Source organism: Lygodium microphyllum, chromosome 14 (genome assembly GCF_053477565.2).
Source record: "Lygodium microphyllum isolate KBCC chromosome 14, Lygodium_microphyllum_v1.1.10, whole genome shotgun sequence".
Lineage (NCBI taxonomy): Eukaryota > Viridiplantae > Streptophyta > Polypodiopsida > Schizaeales > Lygodiaceae > Lygodium > Lygodium microphyllum.
The window spans coordinates 147,456,359-147,480,988 of NC_141148.1; positions in this window are offsets into that span (position 1 = coordinate 147,456,359).

Consider the following 24,630-nt stretch of genomic DNA (forward strand, 5'->3'; position numbering starts at 1 on the left):
CCAGATGAGCTACGGAAGAAGCTTGATCCAAAGGAAGAAAAATGTGTTTTTATTGGATACTCTTTAGAGCAAAAAGGGTATCACTGTTATAACCCTATCACAGGTGAGTTCAAAGTAAGCAGAGATGTTATCTTTGATGAGATGGGAAGTTGGTATACACCTGCTAGTGATGTTGTGGATGATGATAATGATCAAGATAGCTATGTGCAGAAAGATAAACAGGAATCACGGAGTCTTAGTGGACCAGAAACATCATCTGGTACTACACCTACAGTGAGCCCTTGGTCTGGGAGACTAAGGAGTAGCCCCACATCTTCAGGTGGATCTATAAGTGTTGCAGAGAAGGACAAAGGAAATAAGAAAGTGCTAGATGGTAATGATGCATCTACCAGTCATTTGGGATTGGATGGAGATTCTAGTGGTTTGGAGAGTTTGGATTATGAGCTTGGCACTCCTTCAGTCAGGACGCCAAGTGTACAGAGAGCTCATAGTAATGTAAAGGCTCCATTGAGTGATCCGGTGGTACGTAGATCTAGTAGGGTTAGATACCCTGTTAAAAGATTTGGTTTTGAAGGTTATGCAGCTCATCATTATGCTTATATGGTGAAACTAGTTGAGGATGTTGAGCCCACTTGTTTTGAGGATGTTGTTGGTCATGCTCATTGGGATGCAGCAATGGATGAAGAGATGGCTACATTAGAAGCCAACAAGACTTGGGATTTAGTACCCTTACCTAAGGGTAAGAAAGCTATTGGATGTAAGTAGGTTTACAAATTCAAGCATAATGCAGATGGCTCCATTAGCAGGTATAAGGCTAGACTGGTTGCAAAGGCTATGCTCAAACATATGGCATAGATTATGAAGAGACATTCAGTCTAGTTGCTAGGATGGCAACTGTGTGTGATTGCCTTAGCAGTAGCCAAAGGTTGGAATTTGCAACAAATGGATATTAAGAATGCCTTCTTGCATGGTGAATTGCAAGAAGAAGTGTATATGGAGCAGCCAACAGGCTATGAGGATTTAGAGCATCCTACATATGTGTGCAGGTTAAAGAAGGCGCTCTACAGGCTCAAGAAAGCACCTAGAGCATGGTCTAATAATATTGGAGAGTATCTAGTCAATATTGGATTTTATATTTCTGATGCTGATCACTCAGTTTATGTGAGAAAGGGAGATGCACGTTTGGTTATCATAGTCATCTATGTGGATGACTTGATTATTACAGGTGACAGTGACAATGGGATTGTTGAAGTTAAGGACTTCTTGAAGAAGAAGTTTGAGATGAAAGATTTGGGTGAGCTGAGATACTTTCTTGGTATTGAGGTGATCAGATGTGATGATGGTATATGGTTGTCCCAAAGGCAGTATGGCTTGGATATGTTATCCAAGTATGGTATGACAGCATCTAAGCCTCTTTCAGTACCTTTGGAGCAAAATGTGAAGCTGAGTGTTGATATTGGAGATGAGATAGAAGACCCTACTATGTTCAAGAGGATAGTAGGGAGTTTGATTTACATGACTGTCACAAGGCCAGACTTGATCTATGCTGTTGGTCTTGTTAGTCAGTTTACGCATATACCTAGAAAGCCTCATTTGGATGCAGCTAGACGTATATTGAGGTATGTGAAGTCCACTTTACATTATGGACTTTTTTATGAGGCAGGTAAGGATGTACAGGTCTTTGGATATACAGATGCAGATTGGGCTAGTAGCATGTAAGATAGAAGATATACAAGTGGATTCATGTTTTTCCTTGGTAGTGCAGCAGTTACATGGAGCAGCAAAAAGCAACCTAAAGTTGCTTTATCAAGTACATAGGCTGAGTATAGAGGTGCTGCTATGGCAGCATGTGAGGTGGTATGGCTGCAAAAGTTATTAGGTTATTTGGATGTGCAGGGAGATGGTCCAATTGTCATTCATTGTGACGACATGAGTAGCATACAGCTAGCTAGGAATCCAGTGTTCCATGCTAGGACAAAACACATTGAGGTGCACTACCACTTTGTGAGAGAGAAGGTACTTGCAGGAGAGATTGACTTGCAGCACACAAGATCAGATAGTTGACATTTTCACAAAGGCATTGGGTGCAAAGAAGCTTCGAAAGTTCTGAAGCTTACTTGGAGTTGCAGAGATACAATTGAGCTTGAGGGGGAGTGTTGAGATGGCAAGCTCAACACGTGCAGACATTGATGATGGACCACCTGGCTAGATGGGTCTGCACGTCTACACTTAGCACATTGGTGGTCATTATGATACTCACATGGCCACTAGCTTATCACTTATTGTATTTAGTTTGTTACACCTATCTACAACTAGCAAAAACATAGCACTAGTTGATTAGTGTAGTCAGTTATGCACTGTTTGACTTAGTAGGCCACTTTCCTTTATGTTGTATCTTATCTATATTTTGTGTACATTGTATAGTGTGGTGGAAGAAGAAGTAAAAATTAGCAAGAAAACGTTTTGATCTCCATCTCTCTTCTTGTGTTATTGAGTGAGCTTCCTCTTGTATATACAGTGTGTCTTTGGCGCAGCAGCTCAAGAAAATCCCCCCACCATGCGATTCTTGACAAGGTAGTTAGATATAGTTAGGTTAGTGGTTAGAATAACCCCTGACTAATATGAATTTGGGTTTCTTTTCTTTTGGGGGGATTTGTAATGGGATGCATGTATGCCTTTTCTGTGGATGGATGTGCTTTATGCTTGTCTTGATACTAATAGTTATGATCCTATTCAGGCCTTCTAATATTCCACCTTGTTAGACGTATGATAGGTTCTTATATGCACCAAGGGGAGAGGCGTGTTATGGTTCTTCTTTTGTGATCATTTTTTGTTTGCAGTATCATCCACTATTTGATTGTAGATAGTGTCAGTGGCATCTTTATGTGCATGTGCAACTCTTGTGTTGGCAATGTTGCACTTACTTTTCAACGTTATGGTACCACTATTATGCATGACGCTATTGGTTACACTTATCAATGCCAGAATTATGACAGTGTATTCTTACCCAAGCATGGTGTTGCCCAATATAGGGTGGGTAGAGAGCAATAAGAGTTTTTCTGATATCAAGCTATTGTTTACCATTTTTCTCCATCATATCCTGATGATCAAGTAAATGCTAGTTGTCCTCCCTATTGGGATTATATGTATTGGTATATGGATGTGACTGAGAGCTACTCTTTAGGATATTTACCAGTGACACCTATGTTCTATTATGACAATGCAACCACCGCGGCTTTGCTCCATGATGTGATGGAAGTTTTTAGTGATGCACCTAATAGCGGGTCTATGACCTTTGATGTGCCTATGCTAGAAGCTATTCATGAGCATCCTATATATGGTAGTTTAGTCAATAGGTTTGACTTGGAACGTGTAGATGATTTTGGGATGAGTTTATTGATTGTGTTAGAAGATTTTAGAGAGTGTGAGGATTTTAGTTTAGATCTCTTGTTTTCTTATATTTTTTAATGTTTATGTGGGAGCTTTCGCTCGATCGCCAAGATCCAGGGACTACTTATTGCTCAAGCATTTCAAACCAAAAGCCAATGGCTACCTCTCATATAGTCCTATGTGCTCTCAAGCCTACGAATGTAGTGAGCTTACCTCAATGCCCGATAGAGTACCCTTCTCTCTCAATCACACCGGTAGCTCCACAATTTGAGATGCAAGATGAAGCAACCTCAAACCTCCACCTTCAAGCTCCATGCTCCATAGACGCACATGCAAGAGAAGAGAAGAGAAGAGAAGAGAAGAAGACAGGAGAAGATAGAGAGCTTCTCCACCACTTGAGAGCTAGATTTTAGGACTCGATTTGGACCCGTTCTTGAAGCGTTGAAGCTTGTTTTGGAGCCGTCAAGAGGTTTTAAACAGCCAATTTTCATGAAAAATCAAACGGTGGCAGTGTCGTGATGTTATGAGAACACAGTGTAAAAAAGTATGGAATGCATCTTCATCTAACTTCTTTATTGATCTAGAGAGTCAATGTGATATGAGCTATTAGTACTAGTGTGAGTTGCATGGATTATCCAAAAATACTAGATTTGTGGATAATTTTAGTCTATTTTTTATGTTATTTATTGTAAAAATCCAAAAAATGTAGAAAAAGCTTCTAGATTAGGATGGCATGCAAAAAGCTAGTGGCTTTTTTAGCCAATTAGGGGATTTTCACAAGAAAGAAAGATTGACAAAATCGCACGCGTTGTGATCACTGTAAACAGGCTGAAAACTGCAGATTGAACTGAAAGAAGAAGAAGGAGTTGATGCCAGGAGGCATATTCCACGGTGGATTCCGTGAGGTTTTACGGTGGATTCCGTAAACTTAGATGACCGGGGCTCATACGCAAAGAGGATTCTTTGTGCGAGAAGTTGATGGGGACGCCTGTCCTTTTCGGGCGTTTCATTAATTTAGTGTGTACATGGGTGATTCCATAGCGGGTGATTCCGCAAAATGCATATTAAATTAATAAACGTTTATGAGTTTAGAGTGCGCACTCGTAATAAATTAAGGTTGGGATTTATTTCTAACCAGTTGATTTATTTATGTAGCTGAAGACTGCTAGGTATTCACTTTTGTCGGTTTAATTGTGTTATTTTACTAACGATTGTGAATGCTTCAGTTGATGTGTAGAGATAGCAGCAGTGGCGGAGGAAAGCATTGGAGTCTAGCGAGTTTTCTGATCTTTGGACTATATTTTGATAGGCGCCACGCCTATATTTTGATTATGTCTATAGAGACATCGATTATTTATTATTGTTTTGTATGCGTTTATGCGCCTGGATATGTTATTTTTATTTGGACATTGAGATTGGGCGTGCCAGACTCTTTGGGCATCGTCCATTAGCTTTATTTTCCTATTTTTGGTAGAAAGCAAACTCAAAAGCTAAAAGCTTGTCATATTTTTGTAATTGGGCTATTTTTGAGCAAAAAGATTGGAAATATATATTAAATACATGCTTTGTGAAGCGCTCACACAAGGCATGGGGGAGATTCAACCCAATTTGTCTCTTGTCTCATGTCGTGCTTGCTTTCACATTGGTTTTTGTGCTAAAAAGTAGAGTGCTTTGTTCTTGGGGACCTTTGGGAATTCACTACGTGAGCTACCTGCGTCCGATCTGCGCACCAGTGGTATCAGAGCGGAGCAGAGATCAAGGGCTTCCAATCGCTACCAATCTCGGGCGAAGGCGGAGCTCCAGGAACAAACGGCCTCTACAGTCAATCTCGTCGCGAACCGTCGATACAGGCAGACTTCTGGAGATCAAGAACCCCTGTTTCCACTCTCAGATCGCGAAGGACCACTTTCTGTCGGCGGAGGACCACTCATCAATTCTCTTCATCAAGTCGTGATCAACCAGTGAGAAATTTCTTATCTATTTCATTAAAAAGCTTAGTTTTAAGCTTAAGAAGCTTATTAGCTTCATAATCTTCAAATCGTGATCAACAAGAGAAGCTCCGAAAAATCCGCGCGGAATCAAAACGGCCCCCCCCCCCCCCCACGATCAGAAAAACGGCGGCCTTCTTCTTATTATTAAGCTTTAAGCTTAACTAATTAAGCTTAAATCCTACTCTACTCTGCAAGTTCTACTGGGCAAACAAGTCTGTAAACTCCGGGTCACGCACTCCAGAAGACAAGTTTCGCAAGTCGACACTAATCAAGTACTGTAAGTCCTGCAAATCAGCTAAGTTCAGCAAGTCAACAACCCTGCAAGTCTGTTAAGTCTGCAACTCTGCAAGTCAGACTAAATCAGAACTGACTAACGCTCGAAACTCCTAGAAGACTTGTTCGTTTGCAAAAACTCAGAACTGGAAAGTTGTTCGCAGCAAGCTGTTTTACCTATCTGCAAGTTCGTTGAAGTACTTTCAGCAAACAGAGACAGAAATATTTCAGAATTTCTGAAAATTGAAGAAGAAAATACCCAAAAATACATAGCCTTGTAACCCCAAATTTGAGCTACGCTCATCCCGCTAACTGATTTTGAGTGAGAAAGGTTTGTTGAGTTTTACAGGATGACTACCCCACACATGGATGATCCTATGACTGAAGACGACCTACCCGAGCCTACCATGGAACAAAAGCTGGATCTTATCATGTTGCAATTGGACGAAGAGCGAAGAGCTAGGCAAGCCTTGCAAGCGCAATTGACAAAGCTACAAGGAGCGTCCACTGATAAAGAAGAACCTCAAGCTGAAGATTTGATACGCCGTACCATCGACGCCACTCTTGAAGCACAAACCATTCGCAAGGAATCCAAGATAAGTAAACGAAGTTTCAAGTTTCGCACTTTCAATGGCATAAGAGAAGGAAAGACTGTTTTATCATTCATTAGCCAGTTTGATGACTATTTCCATGAGGAAACTTATCCTGAGAAAGATAAAATCAAGTGTGTTACTAATCATCTGATAGATAGAGCATCACTTTGGTGGACTGTCGTCCGCAAGAGCATAGAATGTCCTGCTACATGGGAAGATTTTAAGAAGAAGTTCATGCAAAATTTTCTACCACCGCAATTTCATGTGAAGGCAATCAAGCAATGGGATTTACTTCAACAGCGCGATCGTGAGCCTATACCACAATATACAGAGCGTTTTTGGAATGCACTCTTACAGCTACGCATGCTTGAAGATGTACCAGAGACGACACATAAGCGGAAGTACATGTTTGGACTTCTTGGACATTACTACGCTGAGGTGAATATGTTCAAGCCTGCTACCCTTGAAGATGCCATCTCCTTAGCTCACGACACTGAAGATAAGTTACGTGGAAGAGATCGACGACCACAGCCATTCCAAGCAAACGGTAATTATGGATCTAAACAATTCAATTCAAATTTCAGAAGGTTTAATCCAGGTCGTTTTTCATCACCATCTTTCCGCAAGAATTGGCCTAAACCACCTGCATTACCATCCACTGTCAATCCAAATCCTAAGCCTATCCAACAAGCAAATCCAAATATACCCAGACTCCCAGCCATTGCAAATAATGTGACCAAAGCCAAGTCCATCGTATGTTACAAGTGTCACCAGCCAGGCCATCTCGCAGCAAATTGTCATTCAAAGAAGCCATCAGCACATATCAACTACCTTGGAGCTATGGACGAAGATGAGCATGAGGATATGCCGGACTTCACTGAAGAAGAAGATGATCCTACTACTACTTCCGATACTTTACCAGGTATGCCTACTTTACATTCATTATTGACTATGAAATGTATAGTGCATGGAAAAGAAAGAACTTTATTGCATGATGACGGTAGTACGCATAATTTTATTTCAGCAAAATTGGTAAAGGAATTGAAATTGCATACAGTACCTACGCATTATCGCATAAAAGCTGCATTTTTAGGCACTAGGTACAATGGCACACAAGAAGTTCAAGATTTAGAAATTCAAATTGGTCCATATATTGAAAGAAGAAATTTCTTAGTTGTCCCATTACAGTCTAGCGACATTATTCTAGGAATGCCATGGAGACACCAACATAATCCCAATATAGATTATTCCACACACACAATGAATATTAATTTTCAAGGAAAATCTATTACATTATTTGGTATGCATGCATCTCATATGTTTCCACTGCTTTCGCATACTCAAGCAAAACGTGCACTACGCAAGAATACTAAATCATATCTCATTTGGGTGAATGAATTGCACGCAAAAGAAACTCATATGCACCCTAGACATAAGGAATTTCTTGCATATTTTAAGGACTGTTTCGCAGAAGACCTACCACCAGGTTTACCTCCATCACGTCCAGAAGACCATAAGATTGACCTAATACCTGGCACACAACCACCTTGCAAAGCCCCATATAGGCACAATCAAATAGAGCAAAAAGAAATCCAGAGTCAAGTAGAAGAATTACTAAATAGAGGTTTAATTCGACCTAGCAGTTCTCCATTCGGTGCACCTGTGCTCTTAGTCAAGAAAAAGAATAATACTTATCGGATGTGTATTGACTACCGAGCATTAAACAAGATCACTGTAAAGAATAGGTATCCTATACCTAGAGTTGACGACCTTATGGACAAACTGCAAGGATCTTCTATATTTAGTAAAATTGACCTTAAATCTGGATATCATCAGGTGAGGTTAGATAGATCCGACATATTTAAGACTGCATTCAGGACACAGTTTGGCCATTACGAATTCTTAGTTATGCCATTCGGATTAACTAATGCACCTGCCACTTTCAGTAGAATGATGAACCGTATTTTTCTAAAATATCAATATTGTGTGATTGTTTTCTTTGATGATATTTTAGTGTTTAGTCAAAGTGAAAAAGAGCATTATGAGCATTTATCATTAGTTTTTCAATTACTGAAAGAAAATCAATTGTTTGCAAATCCTGACAAGAGTGAATTCTTTAAGACAGAAATAGAATATCTAGGTCATATTGTATCAGAAGAAGGAATAAAAGTTGATCCTAAGAAAATTGACGCAATATTGCATTGGCCTATTCCTAAAAATGAACATGAATTACGCTCATTCCTTGGTCTTGCTAGTTTCTATAGGAAGTTTGTACGTAATTTCTCATTACTTGCTTTACCATTGACCAAACTTCTTAAGAAAGGCATTGTTTATCAATGGACTGAAAACCAGCAGAAATCCTTTGATTTACTTAAACGTGCATTGACCAATGCCCCTGTTCTACAATTGCCTGACTTTAATAGACCATTCTTTTTAGTTGTGACTGATGCTAGCGGATCAGGAATAGGAGCCGTGCTAATGCAAGATAACCATCCAATAGCATATTCTAGTTCTAAGCTGAAACCCTCTGAGCTTAAATATTCCACTTATGACAAGGAACTCTTAGCAGTTGTTCAAGCATTGAAACAATGGAAGCATTATTTAATGGGTTCAGAATTCATGATAAAGACCGACCAGCAAAGCATTAGACATCTACTTAGCCAACCCCAAATTTCTGACCGCCATATCAAATGGGCTTCATTCATTCAAAGTTTCCATCCTATCATTCAATACCAACCTGGAAAAGAAAATGTAGTTGCTGATGCATTAAGTAGAAGACCTACAATTCATAACATTTCTATCATATCTTTTGATTCTTTGATTGCTATGAAAGACACATATCACCAGGATATTACTTTTCATTCTGATTGGCAAAAATTAGTTCAAAATAATTTCATTCCTGTTGATTCATTATCATATAATGATGGATTCATGTTCTTTGAAAAGAGACTGTGTGTTACTATTCCATTCCGATCTTTTGTTTTAAATGAAATTCATTGTCCCCCATATCAAGGTCATAGAGGTATCATTTCTACATTACGCATGTTAACTGAAGACTTTTATTGGCCGCATATGGATGCAGATGTGTCTAATTTTGTTTCTGAATGTCTGATTTGTCAAAGAATAAAAAGACATCATGGTAAACAGTATGGGTTATTAATGCCTTTATCTATTCCATCTAAACCTTGGGAACATATATCTATGGATTTCATTACTGGCTTACCAAATACTAAATCTAACCATGACATGATTTGGACAATTGTAGATAGATTTAGTAAGCAAGCATATTTCATTGCATGTAAGAAAACTTTAACAGCATCACAAGCAGCACAGTTATTTTTGAAAACTATTTTTACTAACCATGGATTGCCGAAAGTGATTATTTCAGATAGAGATTCTAGATTTTGTAATAATTTCTGGATTACACTGTTTGCAAATCTAGGCACAAAGATTGATTTCTCATCTGCATTTCATCCAGAAACAAATGGACAAACAGAAGCCACAAATAGCACTATTTTAGATCTTTTACGTGCATACACTATTTCTAAACCTCAGACATGGGATACTCATTTGCATTTATTACAGTTTGCTTACAATAATACACCGCACACATCTACAAAGAAAGCACCTTTCGAAGTTATTTATGGACATAGATTATCTACACCTGTTGCCTCTTTGTCTAATAGAATACAAAGTGCCGATGATATTGCTGTTATGCATAACACTATTTTTGATGAGGTCAAGGATAGCCCAACAATCATATACCAAACAAGCCAACAAGAAAAGACAAGCCATGAATTTCAAAGTTGATGATTATGTTTGGCTTAGAATAGAAAAGCGTAGACTGCAAAGTGTAGATAGACATCCAGTTGTTAAATTAGCCCCTAGATTCTACGGACCATTTAGAATCATTCATAAGATTAATGACAATGCATTCAAGTTAGAACTGCCATCACATTGGAAAATTCATAATACCTTTCATATTAGTTTATTGAGACCATTTAGAGGACAATTACCTATCCACCCTGTATATGAAAACCCACCTTTACTAGAAGAAGAGACTGAAATCCTTGAACCAGAAGCCATTATAGACACTGATTACATGACCACTAGAACTGGCCGAAGGTACTCTAGATATCTCGTGAAATTTAAGAACCATCCTGTAGAAGAAGCACAATGGATGCACGCTAGAGACTTAAATGCTTTCCCCACTCTGTTAGCTCCACATTGAGCTAATAGCAATTGAGGTCAATTGCTATCCCACCCCGGGGGTATGATGCCAGGAGGCATATTCCACGGTGGATTCCGTGAGGTTTTACGGTGGATTCCGTAAACTTAGATGACCGGGGCTCATACGCAAAGAGGATTCTTTGTGCGAGAAGTTGATGGGGACGCCTGTCCTTTTCGGGCGTTTCATTAATTTAGTGTGTACATGGGTGATTCCATAGCGGGTGATTCCGCAAAATGCATATTAAATTAATAAACGTTTATGAGTTTAGAGTGCGCACTCGTAATAAATTAAGGTTGGGATTTATTTCTAACCAGTTGATTTATTTATGTAGCTGAAGACTGCTAGGTATTCACTTTTGTCGGTTTAATTGTGTTATTTTACTAACGATTGTGAATGCTTCAGTTGATGTGTAGAGATAGCAGCAGTGGCGGAGGAAAGCATTGGAGTCTAGCGAGTTTTCTGATCTTTGGACTATATTTTGATAGGCGCCACGCCTATATTTTGATTATGTCTATAGAGACATCGATTATTTATTATTATTTTGTATGCGTTTATGCGCCTGGATATGTTATTTTTATTTGGACATTGAGATTGGGCGTGCCAGACTCTTTGGGCATCGTCCATTAGCTTTATTTTCCTATTTTTGGTAGAAAGCAAACTCAAAAGCTAAAAGCTTGTCATATTTTTGTAATTGGGCTATTTTTTAGCAAAAAGATTGGAAATATATATTAAATACATGCTTTGTGAAGCGCTCACACAAGGCATGGGGGAGATTCAACCCAATTTGTCTCTTGTCTCATGTCGTGCTTGCTTTCACATTGGTTTTTGTGCTAAAAAGTAGAGTGCTTTGTTCTTGGGGACCTTTGGGAATTCACTACGTGAGCTACCTGCGTCCGATCTGCGCACCAGGAGTGATCTGGGAGATCCGTGATCAAGTATCTTGGGGTTTTACTCCCCTTTCGGAGCCAATGGAGCCATCAGATTTGGATTCCGAGCAGTAGAGGAGTTGTAATTTTTATGCACGTCTTGTTCTACAAAGAAGCTCCAGGAGATCTAATGCATGGAGATTGCTTCTGAGTAGTGCGAAGATTCCAGGTTCTTTCAATACATATTGATTCAATTCATTGTGCTTTGTCTTTGTCATGTTTACCATTTGTATATTCTCTTTCTTCTCTTCCATCTCCTATCTCTACTTCCTTCTACCTCTAATCCCCTGCGGATTCAACCTTTCGACAAAAACCCCTCCGAAATTGGTGAACCCAACGTGAAAGGTCATCAGAAGAAGGAAATATAAGATGGGAGAATCTTTGAATACATTCTCTAGTGATGTTTGGAAATAGTTGGTGCAAAATATCAATATGCTTATGTAGGTACAATAACAACAATTGGTGATGCAAGCTTCAGCTCAAACAGAAAGTGTTGTGATGAATGCTTTGCAAGCAGTTGAGCGTGAGGTGAAGTTATTCAATGGCAGGAATGTATCTGCATATGTACATACCTGTGCTCAGAAGATAGAATTATTTGGAGTGACTCAATCTGCATGGAGCTGGTATTTTGTACGTGTTACTGTTCATGAACTGAAAGCACGGATTACGGAATTATACTTGCAGGATGTAAACTGGGTAGCCTTCAAGAAGACACTCAGGGAAGAATTTTACATTGAGGACACCAATTTGATTACGTGCAAGACTTTTCAAGAGTGGGTTTTACAACCCAATAAGGGTATTGTGGCTACGGAATTGCTAAGAGAATTTGAAAGTCGATTTGAGCAGTTGGATCTTGCAGAATAACAAGGTCTTGCAAGTCAGAAAATTGAATTGTTTCTACAGGCAGTTGATCCTGAGCTTCAAGAGAAGCTTGATGATTTGCTGGAGGATCAGATTACAAAGACAAGTTTGAAAACAGAGTGGAGACATGTCAAGGAAGCTGTTACTGCACTTGTAAAGAAGCATAGAAGAAGAGAAAGATTGCATGTCTCCAACTTGCCCACTGTTACGGGCAAGACAGTTGATGTATCTAGTAAGCCACCTACTTTTGTGGCTAACCCTATGCTATTGTTCCCTCTGTTAGGGAAGATGTCTTAGATGAATTGGTCAAAGGCATGCGGGATATTCAATTGAAGTTTGAAAACAGAGTGGAGACATGTCAAGGAAGCTGTTACTGCACTTGTAAAGAAGCACAGAAGAAGAGAAAGATTGCATGTCTCCAACTTGCCCACTGTTACGGGCAAGACAGTTGATGTATCTAGTAAGCCACCTACTTTTGTGGCTAACCCTATGGTTGTACCTGCTATTGTTCCCTCTGTTAGGGAAGATGTCTTAGATGAATTGGTCAAAGGCATGCGGGATATTCAATTAAAGGTTGCAAAATTGGACGAAAAAGGACAAGAGGAAAGGGGACGGGTAGCAGCCTCTAAAGATGTATGTGGTGTGACAGTTGGCAGCACGAGAGAAAGGATTGTGCTGGCTATCAGGAGGCCTTGGCATGACAGCTTATCTTTTGGAAAGATGGCAAGATCCATGCATAAGAAACGAGATTGCCTCTTGCTTTGAATTTTGGAAAGGGAGGTATGCAGAAGTTGTTGGAAAGCTTGGTTGTCCGAAATGCTTATGCGGCGGTACATGCTTCTCCTGATGGTTGGTCCAAAGGCTGAAATATGGACACATACTTTACATGCAGCTGAAAAGAGAAAGGTCGCTGATAGTGAAATGTCTCATGTAGGGCAAGACATTCGTGGCATAACTAGTTGGGAATCACCGGTAGCTGCATATTCAGTATATATATATTTAGCAAAGGTACAAAACACGGATGTACTTGTGGAAGAAAAACGAAAAAGAGATGAAGATAATGTAGGGACACCTAAAAGAATGACAAGAAGAACTGTGGATCAGCCTAAAGCTGCAAATCCGCCACCTCCCGAGCATGTTATGGAAGAGGTCAGTCAATAGCAAAAACATGATAACAAACAAGAGGGCAAAAAGAAGAGCAAGCAGCCAGGATATAAGTTGCAATCTGACATTGAGACAGCCACAGATCTTAAGAAGGTTCTTGAAGAACGGATCTTAAATAGTCGGGTGGAATTCACCTTGGAAGAGGTGCTTGGCATTGCCAAGCAAGAATTTCATGATGAGATCATTGACATAATTAAGAGGAAGCTTCAGTTTCTTGGTAATACCACTAGTGCATTGCTGTAATTTAAAGAGGAAACTAGTTTGTTGGGTATTCGGGCTGAATATGAGCATGAAGTAAGTACTAGATTATCTATGCAGGATGCTACTAATCAGTGGACAACATGTGGAAAAGAGAAGAAAGTGGCTGAAAATGCATTATCTTGTAGCAGTATGCATGGTGGAGTAAGGCAAATGCACCAATATGGAGAAGAGACTCTAGGATTTATTCCTCAAAGTCACTACACAAGAAATCATTGGGCTAGAGCTACCACTGAAATGGTAGTGAAAATAGGGGAACGTGAAACTCCTTGTGTTGCTTTACTTGACCATGGGTCTCAGATAAATGTCACTGAGTAGGGATTGTATGAAAACGGTGCATGGCCTATGGACACTAATCATGGTTGGCATATGAGGGCTGCAAATAGTTCTTCAAGGGAACTCTATGCTGCATGTCCTAATGTAAAAGTGATGATTGGTGATGTACAGGAAGAGCAACACTTCTTTGTGCAAGATAATTCCTCATATGCGGTGATTTTGGGATAGCCCTATATTATAGGTGTGCGTATGGAAACAAAGGTGCTTGATGATGGTTTTGCTTATGCAAGAGTCAGAAGCAAGGATGGGAGAAAAGCAGTCCGATTTCTTATTGTTTGTGTTAATCATCCTAGAAATCAAGATACGCTTCGAGAGTCTCCTTTGATTCCAAATGCAAGGGAATTCAAAGACCTAAATTTTCATTAAGCACTACTGTAATGCAGGGCTACAGTAGTGCTATTCAGAGGGTGTACTTGCCTCTTGATGAAATGAAGCATGTATTTACTATTGGTAATTCCCAGTTTACATCAAACAGTTCATGTTGGTTTAAGCCTATGGAAGCTATGTGTAGGGTTGAACGCATATCTATGAAACGGGCTATTAAGAAACTGAGAGCATTGGGGCTGTTATTTGAAAATGATGGCATTTCAAGCATCTTTTATGGGCTGAATATTATTGACACTATGACTGAAATTTCTGCAACTATACATGTAGAAAATGAGGCTGAAAACACAGTGTGCCACATGTACCATGGAACTTGAGGCCTATTCCAGTGCCTAAAGCTTACTTGCCAAAGCGGATGGATTTGCTAAATGAAAATATTTGCATGATGATCTTAGAGCCTTCTTCAGCCCCATACTCAAATCGTTGGTTTACTGTGCCCAAAAAGAATGAGGCTTTGAGATTTATTCAAGACATGAAACCGGTCAATAAAGTGACCATAAGAAATGTGGGTGCAGGTCCTGTGGTTGATGAATTTGCAAAGGCTTTTGCAAGGAGAGCAATCTATTCTTTGGGTGATCTTTACTCGGGTTATGATCAGTTTCAGCTTGCAATTGAAAGCAGGGATATCACAACCATGAAGACTCCTTTGGGGTTAGTACGGATGTGTACTCTCCCATAGGGTGCAACAAACTCAGTGGCACACATGACAAATGCTATGAATAGGGTACTCAAGGATTTTATACCACAATTGACTATGCCCTTCTTATGAGGAAGGGCAAAGATATGCAATTTGCTTTGGTGAAAAAGTATTGACTGAACGACAGAGAAGATATCCACAGGTAAAAAGAGAATTATGGGAAATTGTGATAGCCCTTAAATGTGATAAGGATTATTTTATGGGTGCTCATGTAGTCATTGAGAGTGATTGTTTGCCGGTATTGGGTATGATAACTAGCTGTGCTACCCCGGACATTGCTATGCTCCGGTGGATTGCATACATCAAATCTTTGAACCCTAAATTTCAGCATATTGCAGGAAGAGATAACCCAGTGGTAGACATGTTATCTCGAGCACGCTATGAGAATGAAGATGGGATGATGGATGAGGAGGAAGAAGATGACTTTCTTATGGCTAAAAATGATGTTGCAAGAGTGAATTTAGCAATGCAAGGTGTTGCTATATCATTAACAGAAGCCAACAAAGAGAAGACACTTCAGATGTTTTGCATCTTGTGTACAAGTGTTTTTGGAAGACAAATATGCAGGAGAGTGGCTGAGAATTGGTCAATATCTCAATACATTAACAAAGAGAGATGAATGGTCAGATGAGGAGTTTAAGAAGATCAAGAGGAAAGCCTATGGATTTTTCTTAAAAGATGGATACTTATGGAAACATGCTCAAAAGAAACAGGGTATGCCATTGCGAGTTTTGGGTGACATAGCTTCACAAGTAAAAGTAATGCAAGAATTTCATGAAAGCTTATGTGCTGGTCATAGAGGTGTTTGGGGTACTTTTACAAAGATCAAAGAAAGATATTGGTGGCAGGGTATATATAAGGATGTTGCTCACTTTGTGGAAACATGTATGACATGTCAAATATATTCAACTGTGAGACATCAGGATGGATTGCAACCCAGATATCCATTGTCTCCTCATTTTAAGTGGGTGGTGGATTTGGTCACAATGCCTACAGATCTTTGACAAATGAGGTATCTTGTGTTTGCTCGTGAAGACTTGACTAATCAAGTGGAAGGGAGAGCTCTACGTATTAAGACGACAAATGCCGTATGTACTTTTCTCTTAGAAGAGATCTTTTGTAGATATGGCTATGTGGGAAAAATTAGAGCAAATAGGGGTGAGCTAGATGTAGATGAGGCTCATGATTTCTTTGCACGGTTGGGGATAAAGCTTGCTTTAACATCAGCCTATAACCCTGAAGGAAAGGGCAAAAGTGAAAGAGGTCATCCACCTATTGTGAAGGCATTGGCAAAAGCATGTGGAGAGAAGGTAAAAGAGTGGCCATGATTGCTCCCTTATGCTTTGTGGGCTGACAAAACAACTCATAGTGTTGTTACAGTATATATGCCTTAGAATTGATGTATGGTCAAAAACCCATCATGCCGATAGAAGAGATGACAGTCACATGGAGTGTGTTACCTTGGGAGGAGGAGTTGAATCGAGAGGAGTTGTTGGCCTTACGCATTAGATAATTGGAAAGAAAGTCAGAAGACATAGAGGAAGCAACTGCAAAGTTAAGGACAGCAGGGATACAAAACAAGAAACGGTTTGACAAAAGACATCGACTGAGACCAAGAACCATACAAGATGGGGATTAGGTATTGGTTTATGATAGCAGTTTAGATAACTAGCAAAGTGCCATGCGTAAAGTCTCCAAAAGATGGTTTGGACCCTATGTGGTAAGACACGTGTTTGATAATGCTACTTATGCATTAAATGAGCTGGATGGGACAACCATCAGACTTCCGATAATAGGGAAAAGAATCAAATTATTCAAAAGGTGGGAATCTACTACCTATGAGTTGCCAGAATTGGAAGAAAATAGTGGCCATGATATAGGAGCTAGCCAGGAAGATATGGAAGATGAAGAAGCAAAGGATATGGTTGCAGAGGATGAGGAGGACTCAGAATCCAGTGACAACTAGGATTTTGGCACATACCGGAGGATGTGCAGGTTCAGAGGGGGTGGATGTCATGATGTTATGAGGACATAGTGTAAAAAAGTATGGAATGCATCATCATCCGACTTCTTTATTGATCTAGAGAGTCAATGTGATCTAAGCTATTAGTACTAGTGTGAGTTGCATGGATTATCCAAAAATACTAGATTTTTGGATAATTTTAGTCTATTTTTTATATTATTTATTGTAAAAATCCAAAAAAAGTTAGAAAAAGCTTCTAGATTAGGATGGCATGCAAAAAGCTAGTGGCTTTTTTAGCCAATTAGGGGATTTTCACAAGAAAGACAGATGAACAAAATCGTGCGCGTCGCGATCGCTGTAAACAAGATGAAAACTACAGATTGAACTGAAAGAAGAAGAAGAAGTGATTTGGGAGATCCGTGATCAGGTATCCTGGGGTTTTACCCTCCTTTCGGAGCCAATGGAGCCATCAGATTTGGGTTCCGAACAGTAGAGAAGGAGCTGTAATTTTTATGCACATTTTGTTCTATGAAGAAGCTCCAGGAGATCTAATGCCTGGAGATTGCTTCTGAGTAGTGCAAAGATTCCAGGTTCTTTCAATACATATTAATTCAATTCATTGTGCTTTTTCTTTGTCTTGTTTACCACTTGTGTATTCTCTTTCTTCTCTTATATCTCGTATCTCTACTTCCTTCTACCTCTGATCCCCAGCAGATTCGACCTTTCGACAAAAACCCCTTCGACAGCGGATGGCTAAGCTAGAGTTTTCCTAGATGCATTTCGACATCAGGAATCCAACACAAGTCTCTGTTCATCAACCGGAGGGTGTTTGACCCTCCATTTAATCCCCGCAAGGTTCTGCATTATAAAGCAGTTATCGGATCGGGAAGTCGTAAAGTGCGTGGGAGAGGCTAGGTTGATGGAGTTCAATGCCATGAAGCTACCTGTCCAATTGGATTGCAAATCGGAGTTCGTTTGGGCCTTCAAAATTGAAAAATCCACTTGTGGGACAGTGTGAATACAAAAAGATGAACCAGTTATTTTAATGTTTTAAACCTTAGGCTTAATAAAAGCCTTGAAACTAATGCAAAAACTGTCGAACAGAGGGAAGCGTCAATGCACCTCCTCGTTTTTGCTTGTTGCCTCTTCGATTAAAACCCGTTTGGAGAGAGAGAGGGAGATTCTCAATCAGGGGAGGGAGAGGAACAAGATGGCTGCAAGCTTGCCCGTTTTAATGGAGGATTTAAAAATCTCATTTTAAGTCTTTCTCTCTCCTCCCTCTCTCTCCTACAAGGGGCAGTTCCTGCATGTGAAAAAGAATGAAGGCCGGTTGGTGAATGCTCGTCTGGCGTGGTACCGAATTGCTTTTAAACCAAAGGTGGCCTGAAGATGGTAGTGTGGAGGTAGGCTGAGCATCAAACATGGCTTGATTTACAAACCCGCAACAAGTTTCAAAATCGAAATAATAAAAAATACACGGTAATGACATTTTTTTTTAAAAAATGCTATTTTTTCGCATTTGATGAGGTTAGCAATGTTCATATGGACTGAAAATTGATGGACATGTTTTTTTGCTGTTGTTTTTAGTCTTTCATAATAAAAAACCTAGAAAATATACACTTAAAGTGTAGGAAATAAATGGGAAAACCCGAAAAGCATGGTTTTTAGAGTAAAAATGGGATTTTTGGGCTTAAAATCGGAAAAGCATGAAACAAAACACCAATAAAATCTACATGGTTGCTATTTAAGGACCCAAGAGCCACAACTCTGAAATAATGTTAATTTTCTTTCATTTTTATTGATAATAAATAAGAAAAAATAGGAAAATTTGCTCTTTAAAAGGGGAAAAAATAGAAAATAGACGAGGAAAATTATGGATGTGTCTGTGGGTGTACAATGAGGATAAAGCATAAGGGTTTGCCTGAGGTTATCTCCATTTATATATTTTTGTGAGTATTTACTGCTTATTTCGTGCGAAATACACATGAAATCACCCCTTTACCTATGCAATGAGGCAAAACCTTAAACGGTAGGGGGGAGCAAGGAAGTTTGAGTGTTGAAATATAATATAAAATCTGATGCATTTGCTACATTATTCATATAGGATGACGTTAAGTTAAATAAAGGGAAGTACAGCAAGAGTGTAAGGCTCAGTGTCTTCTCTCATCACAGCGATTAGGCGTTAGTGTATGAAAACATGAAAAGAATGGATTTGCACAATGCACGAGGCTATTTTTCCAATTGTTTGAGCACTTAATCATATACACATTTGCATCAAGCATCGTTAAATGGTATCAATTACAAGCAACTGGATGCATAGCACTTGGTTTCTTTAGGACTTGACCCCCCACGTAGAGAGAGTGAGCAACCTGGCTGTAGGTCTAGACGGTGGGTCCAAGGGGACGGATAAGTGAGGATAAGTGCATTCCTGGAACGTTAAATATATTGGCACTAAGAGGGGATTTTGTTTCGAATGTGTCTATATGTGGAAGCAGTGCATCGAGGGGAAAATCCCCAAGATGTAGGAGAGCTACAGTAGGGCCACGGCAATCAACCGGTGGGGTGCCCTTATGTCTATGACATTTGGCATTTATTGCCGATATATGTATAATCTCCCTTTGAGGAGACGGAAAAGGGAACATTTGTTGGATTACAGACTATAAACGCGCAATGATTAGTGTTTAGGATAGTGTATCCCTCGATAGACGCTCTTGGCCCACGAGGCTGTGTGGTGTGATGGGGTTGTCTGTTGAGAGCATGAGGTTGGGCTAGTGCCTTAGCCAGTGTCAGCTCATTTTAGGTCCCATCAGTGGTGCATCTGTCAGGAGCTACCAACAAGTGGTGGTTCTCAAATCTAGGGTTTCTAGGGACCAAATAGTTGGTTTATGTCCTCTGACAAGGACCGTCAAGCCGAAAGACAAAAAATAGAACGTGTTGAGAGGGCTAGACAGTGGTTGGAGATCGTAAGTCGTTATTCTCCCCAAAGGAGTAGCCCGTTGCGCATAAGAGCAGTGGTTCTAGTAACCTAAGTGTTATAAGTAGCTCTTCGAGTGCAAGTGGAAGCCCTAGTACTTTTCTACTTCCAGTTAATCAACCCGCAACAAGTGGGGGTGTAGTTTTACCTACACAAACTCATGTTGTCAATCCGGTTGTAGCCATGGGACAACCTATCGCAACTCCAGCAGGGACACCAGATTTTCTAGCATTAGGAGCATCATTGCCCATTTTCCATGGGTTAGTAGAAGAAGATGGAGAACTCCACATTAAGGAGTTTCAAATACTCATGTTCAATTATCAAATCAAAGACGAAGGACACCTAATGATATTCTTCAACATGACATTAAAAGGAAGAGCGACAGTATGGTACCACGGTCTTGAAGCCGAAACCATAACTAGCAGTGCCCAATTCTTTACAGCTTTCCGTAGAGAGTTTACCCCTGAGAAGGGTGGACAATATTGGTTGCGTGTCTTGAATGTGACATGCCAAGAATCAAATGAGAATGTCCATGACTATGCCAAGAAATTAAAGCAAGTTCTTCATAAACTAAATACTTATATCCCCATTCCTGCGGTTACCTAGTTACAATATTTCCTACATGGATTGGATTTTAATATCCAAGTGCATTTGAGTAGTGTTGCTTTGGCTGACATTGGCACTACTATTACCCAAGCAGGAGTAGAGTCGCGCTTGCAAGTGGCTTATGCAGCAAGGATAAATTGGAATGGTAATAACTTAGCCTTGACCAATGAGAGTCAAGGGGATCCCATGTCAAACGCGCATGGGAGATGAGGGATCATGCCAAATTTGCCTATGTTACTAGATCCTCCTAGCATGACTATGCCCATGGCTAGTCAAGCGGCCTCAGTAAATAGTGGGGGCCAAACAATGAATCCTAATGTTGTCCTAGTAGGTCAACGGTCAATCCCTAATCAAGTGGTTAGGCCCATGGGATGGCAAATTGATGATCGCGGCTACGAGTCGAGTGCCTCTAATGTCCTTGGTGAAGTTAAGGACATGATGAAGCACTACACCGATATGATCTATGAACAATATCGACAAATAGCTATGGATGTCAATTTCCTTAAGAAGCAATAGGATTTGATAGGGAATCAATGCCCTGAAAAGGGTGTCCCCTCAAGATTCAGCTGTAAGTGGTGTGGTGGCCAACATTTCCCTAGGAATTGCCCAAATGTCAAATGTGATATTTGCGAAAAGTCTGGCCACTTAGCTGCTACCTATTGGAGTAAGATCACTTCTCTCCAATAAGGAAGTAAACAACATGGTCCAGTTAATCATCACACACAAGGGAATAATCTCCAGCAAGATGAGGGACCAAGACAAATACTACACCGAGGAAAGGCTATTGTAGAGGAGTTGCCTCATGGCAGTGAAGTCAACCTTATTGAGGCTACCTTATTGAGGCTGTACGTGTCAATGATGCTGAAACTTCTAATCTATAAGCCGTAACAAGAGGGCAAAAGATTAAAGAGGGTGATAAAGTAACTGTAAAACTTGTCAAGTGAAACCCTAAGCAAGATGCTAGGGAAAAGCGAGTCCTAAATCTGGACATGGAAGGTGGAACTCTAAGGCCTGTTTTGATGGTAAAGTAGATCCTGAGAAGGCTAGAGAGGTGCCAGGAAAGAAGAAAAAAGTCAAAAAAGAGGCACTAAAGCCGGTTGTCCAATGACCAAAGGAAAGAATGGTTTGGCGCGAGAAGAGAACTTTGGCTAACTACCATGACTTTGACCTAGCAAGTTCTCTTTGTGAAGTCAAACCAGATGTGAATCTTCTACAATTGATTAAAATTTCTCCAGGAGTACGCAAGGAATTCAAGAAAATCCTATGTATCGGGTATATAGTAGAACCTTTGGGCATAGCCAGAGTGGGAGAAGATTGGTTTTGGTCACATTGAAAAGCATTACCCTAGGGTTCCAGCGTATGTGGATGGAATATTAGTGGAGCACGCTATCGTGAACATTGGATCCTCTGTCAATATCATAAGTTCAGACTTGATGGAGCAACTAGGTCTTGAAATTCAAAAAGATGGCTCCACGCTTCTTAGGATGGCGGATGATAGTCTAAGACAACCGGAAGATTGCATCACTAAAGTCCATGTTACTGTTGCAAGCGTGGACTGCTATCTAGACTTTAGGGTGATAAGGTTTGCAGGACGTCCTAGCTATCGAGTTTTGCTAGGAAGGCCGTGGATTTTATGAACAGACTGTCAAGTCAATATACCCGCTGGTCGAGTGATTCTAGGTCAAGGTGCCCATTGTGTAATAGTGGATGCTTACCCTGAGTCTCCTCAGAGTGAGAGAGCTCCTTTATCCTCCACTGAACTAGAAATAGTAGATGATCCGTCTAATAGTGAGACATCATCGAGTGATGGATCTAAGGAAGGGTCCACTACAAAGGATATTTATCAGATAACCTTGAATGAGCCAATAGAGCCTCATGATCGAATAAGAGACGCGGATGTTATTGAGTTGGACCTTGGTACACCTAATGATTCACAGCCAATCAAATTGGGTTCTATGCTCAATTCGAAAGAGAGAGAGGACTATGTGTCCCTGATTCAAGAGTTCCGCGACATCTTTACTTGGAGTTATGACGAACTTAGGGGTATTCCTCCTAGTCTAGCTGTGCATACTATTCCTGTAAAGGAAGGTATCCATCCTGTACATCAGAAAGTAAGGCGTATGCCTTTTGGATTAAGGGACGGGTTGTTCGAGAAACTACAGAAGTTGTAAAAAATGGGTTTGATCTTCCCTGTTTAGCATACTAAATGGTGCTCACCAGTTGTGATCAGGAAGAAGAATAATAATTAGATCCGGCTTTGCGTAGATTTTAGAGAGTTGAACAAGCAAACTATTAAAGAATAATCAGATTCGGCTTTGCATAGATTTTAGAGAGTTGAACAAGCAAACTATTAAAGATTACTACCCATTGCCGTTTATTGACCAAATTTTGGATCAACTAGCGGGTAGGGAAATCTATTCGTTTATGGACTGCTTTGTAGGGTATAACCAAATGGCAATTGTTGAGCAAGACAAGCTAAAAATGACGTTTATTACTATCTTCGATACCTTCGCGTACCATGTGATGGCATTTGGGTTATGTAATGCACCAGGTTCGTGGCAGAGAACAGTCGACAACACCTTTGGTGACATTTCCCCCGAGGAGTTGAAAGTATTCATTGACGACCTAGGGACAGCCACCGTAAGGGATAGACAGTTAATTATCTTACGAAAGTGTTTTGAGCATTGTAGACAATTCTGCATAGCTCTCAACCCATGGAAGTGCGTCTTCGGAGTCCCTTATGGACTCTTGTTAGGCCATGTGGTCAGTTCCGTAAGGATTGCGACTGATCCTGAAAAGATTAAGGTCATAGTTTCCATGAGTCCACCGCATACTCCAAAGGAAGTGCATAGCTTTTTGTCATCGGTAGGGTATTATCGGAGTTTTATCAATGCCTTGGCAAAAAGAACATTGCCATTGGCAAACCTATTGTCCTTTAATTGTCAGTTTTCATGGAGTGATGCTTGCAAAGTATCTTTTGACGATGTAAAGAAGGAGCTTGCCAAAGCACCTGTTTTAAAAGCACCTGAAAGGGGTGAAATGTTCTATATATTTTCAGCAACAACTATGTATGTTGGCCCAAATTTGGGAGGAAAAGTGGTACCATCCGATAGCTTTTGCCAGTTAGAATTTGGGAATATCAGAAATTAACTACACCTATATGGAGAAGTTGTGCCTTGAGATGGTATTTGCGACCAAGAAGCTTAGGCACTACATTCTTTATGAGAGGGTGGTTTTTTATACAAAGGCGGAAGGGCTTCGATTGTTGTTGAATAACTTATAGCTGCTTGATCGTTTAGCAAAGTGGTTAATCACTTTGCAGGAGTTTGATTACAAGATTAAGAGCAAGCCACTGAAGCTTCAAGGCATTGTCGAGTGTCTTGTGGATTTCAGAGAGCCAAAAGAGGTCGTGGCTGAAGGAAGTGACACGGAAACATTGTTTAAGATTGATACGGCATCTATTCCCTCCTGGTATGTTGCTATAACGCACTATCTTTCTACGGAAGAGACTAGAGCTACTTTATCAAAACCCAAGAAGAGGAAGATTAAATAGCAGGCATTGAAACTTTCCTTGATTGCAGGGACATTATATCAGCAAGGTGTTGATGATATCTATCGCCGATGTGTGATGCCTGAAGAGGTTCCCTTTATTTTGGAAGAGTGCCATGACTCCGCTTGTGGAGGGCACTTTGCTGGGCGGTTGATGGCACAAAAGGCTTTACGAGCTAGTTATTGGTGGCTGTCTATCTTCCAGGATTCATTTGACTATGTTAAGAAATGTGATATATGTCAAAGACATGACAGTCGAGAGAATAGGAAGCGTCCACTTACGCCTATTATAGCTATCCTTCCATTTGAGAAGTGGGGCATCGATTTTGTGGGACCTATTACCCCGTCGTCTAATACTCAAAAAAGATACATTATAGTAGCAACAACTGAATACTTTACAAAGTGGTCAGAGGCACGAGCGACGAGGCAGGACA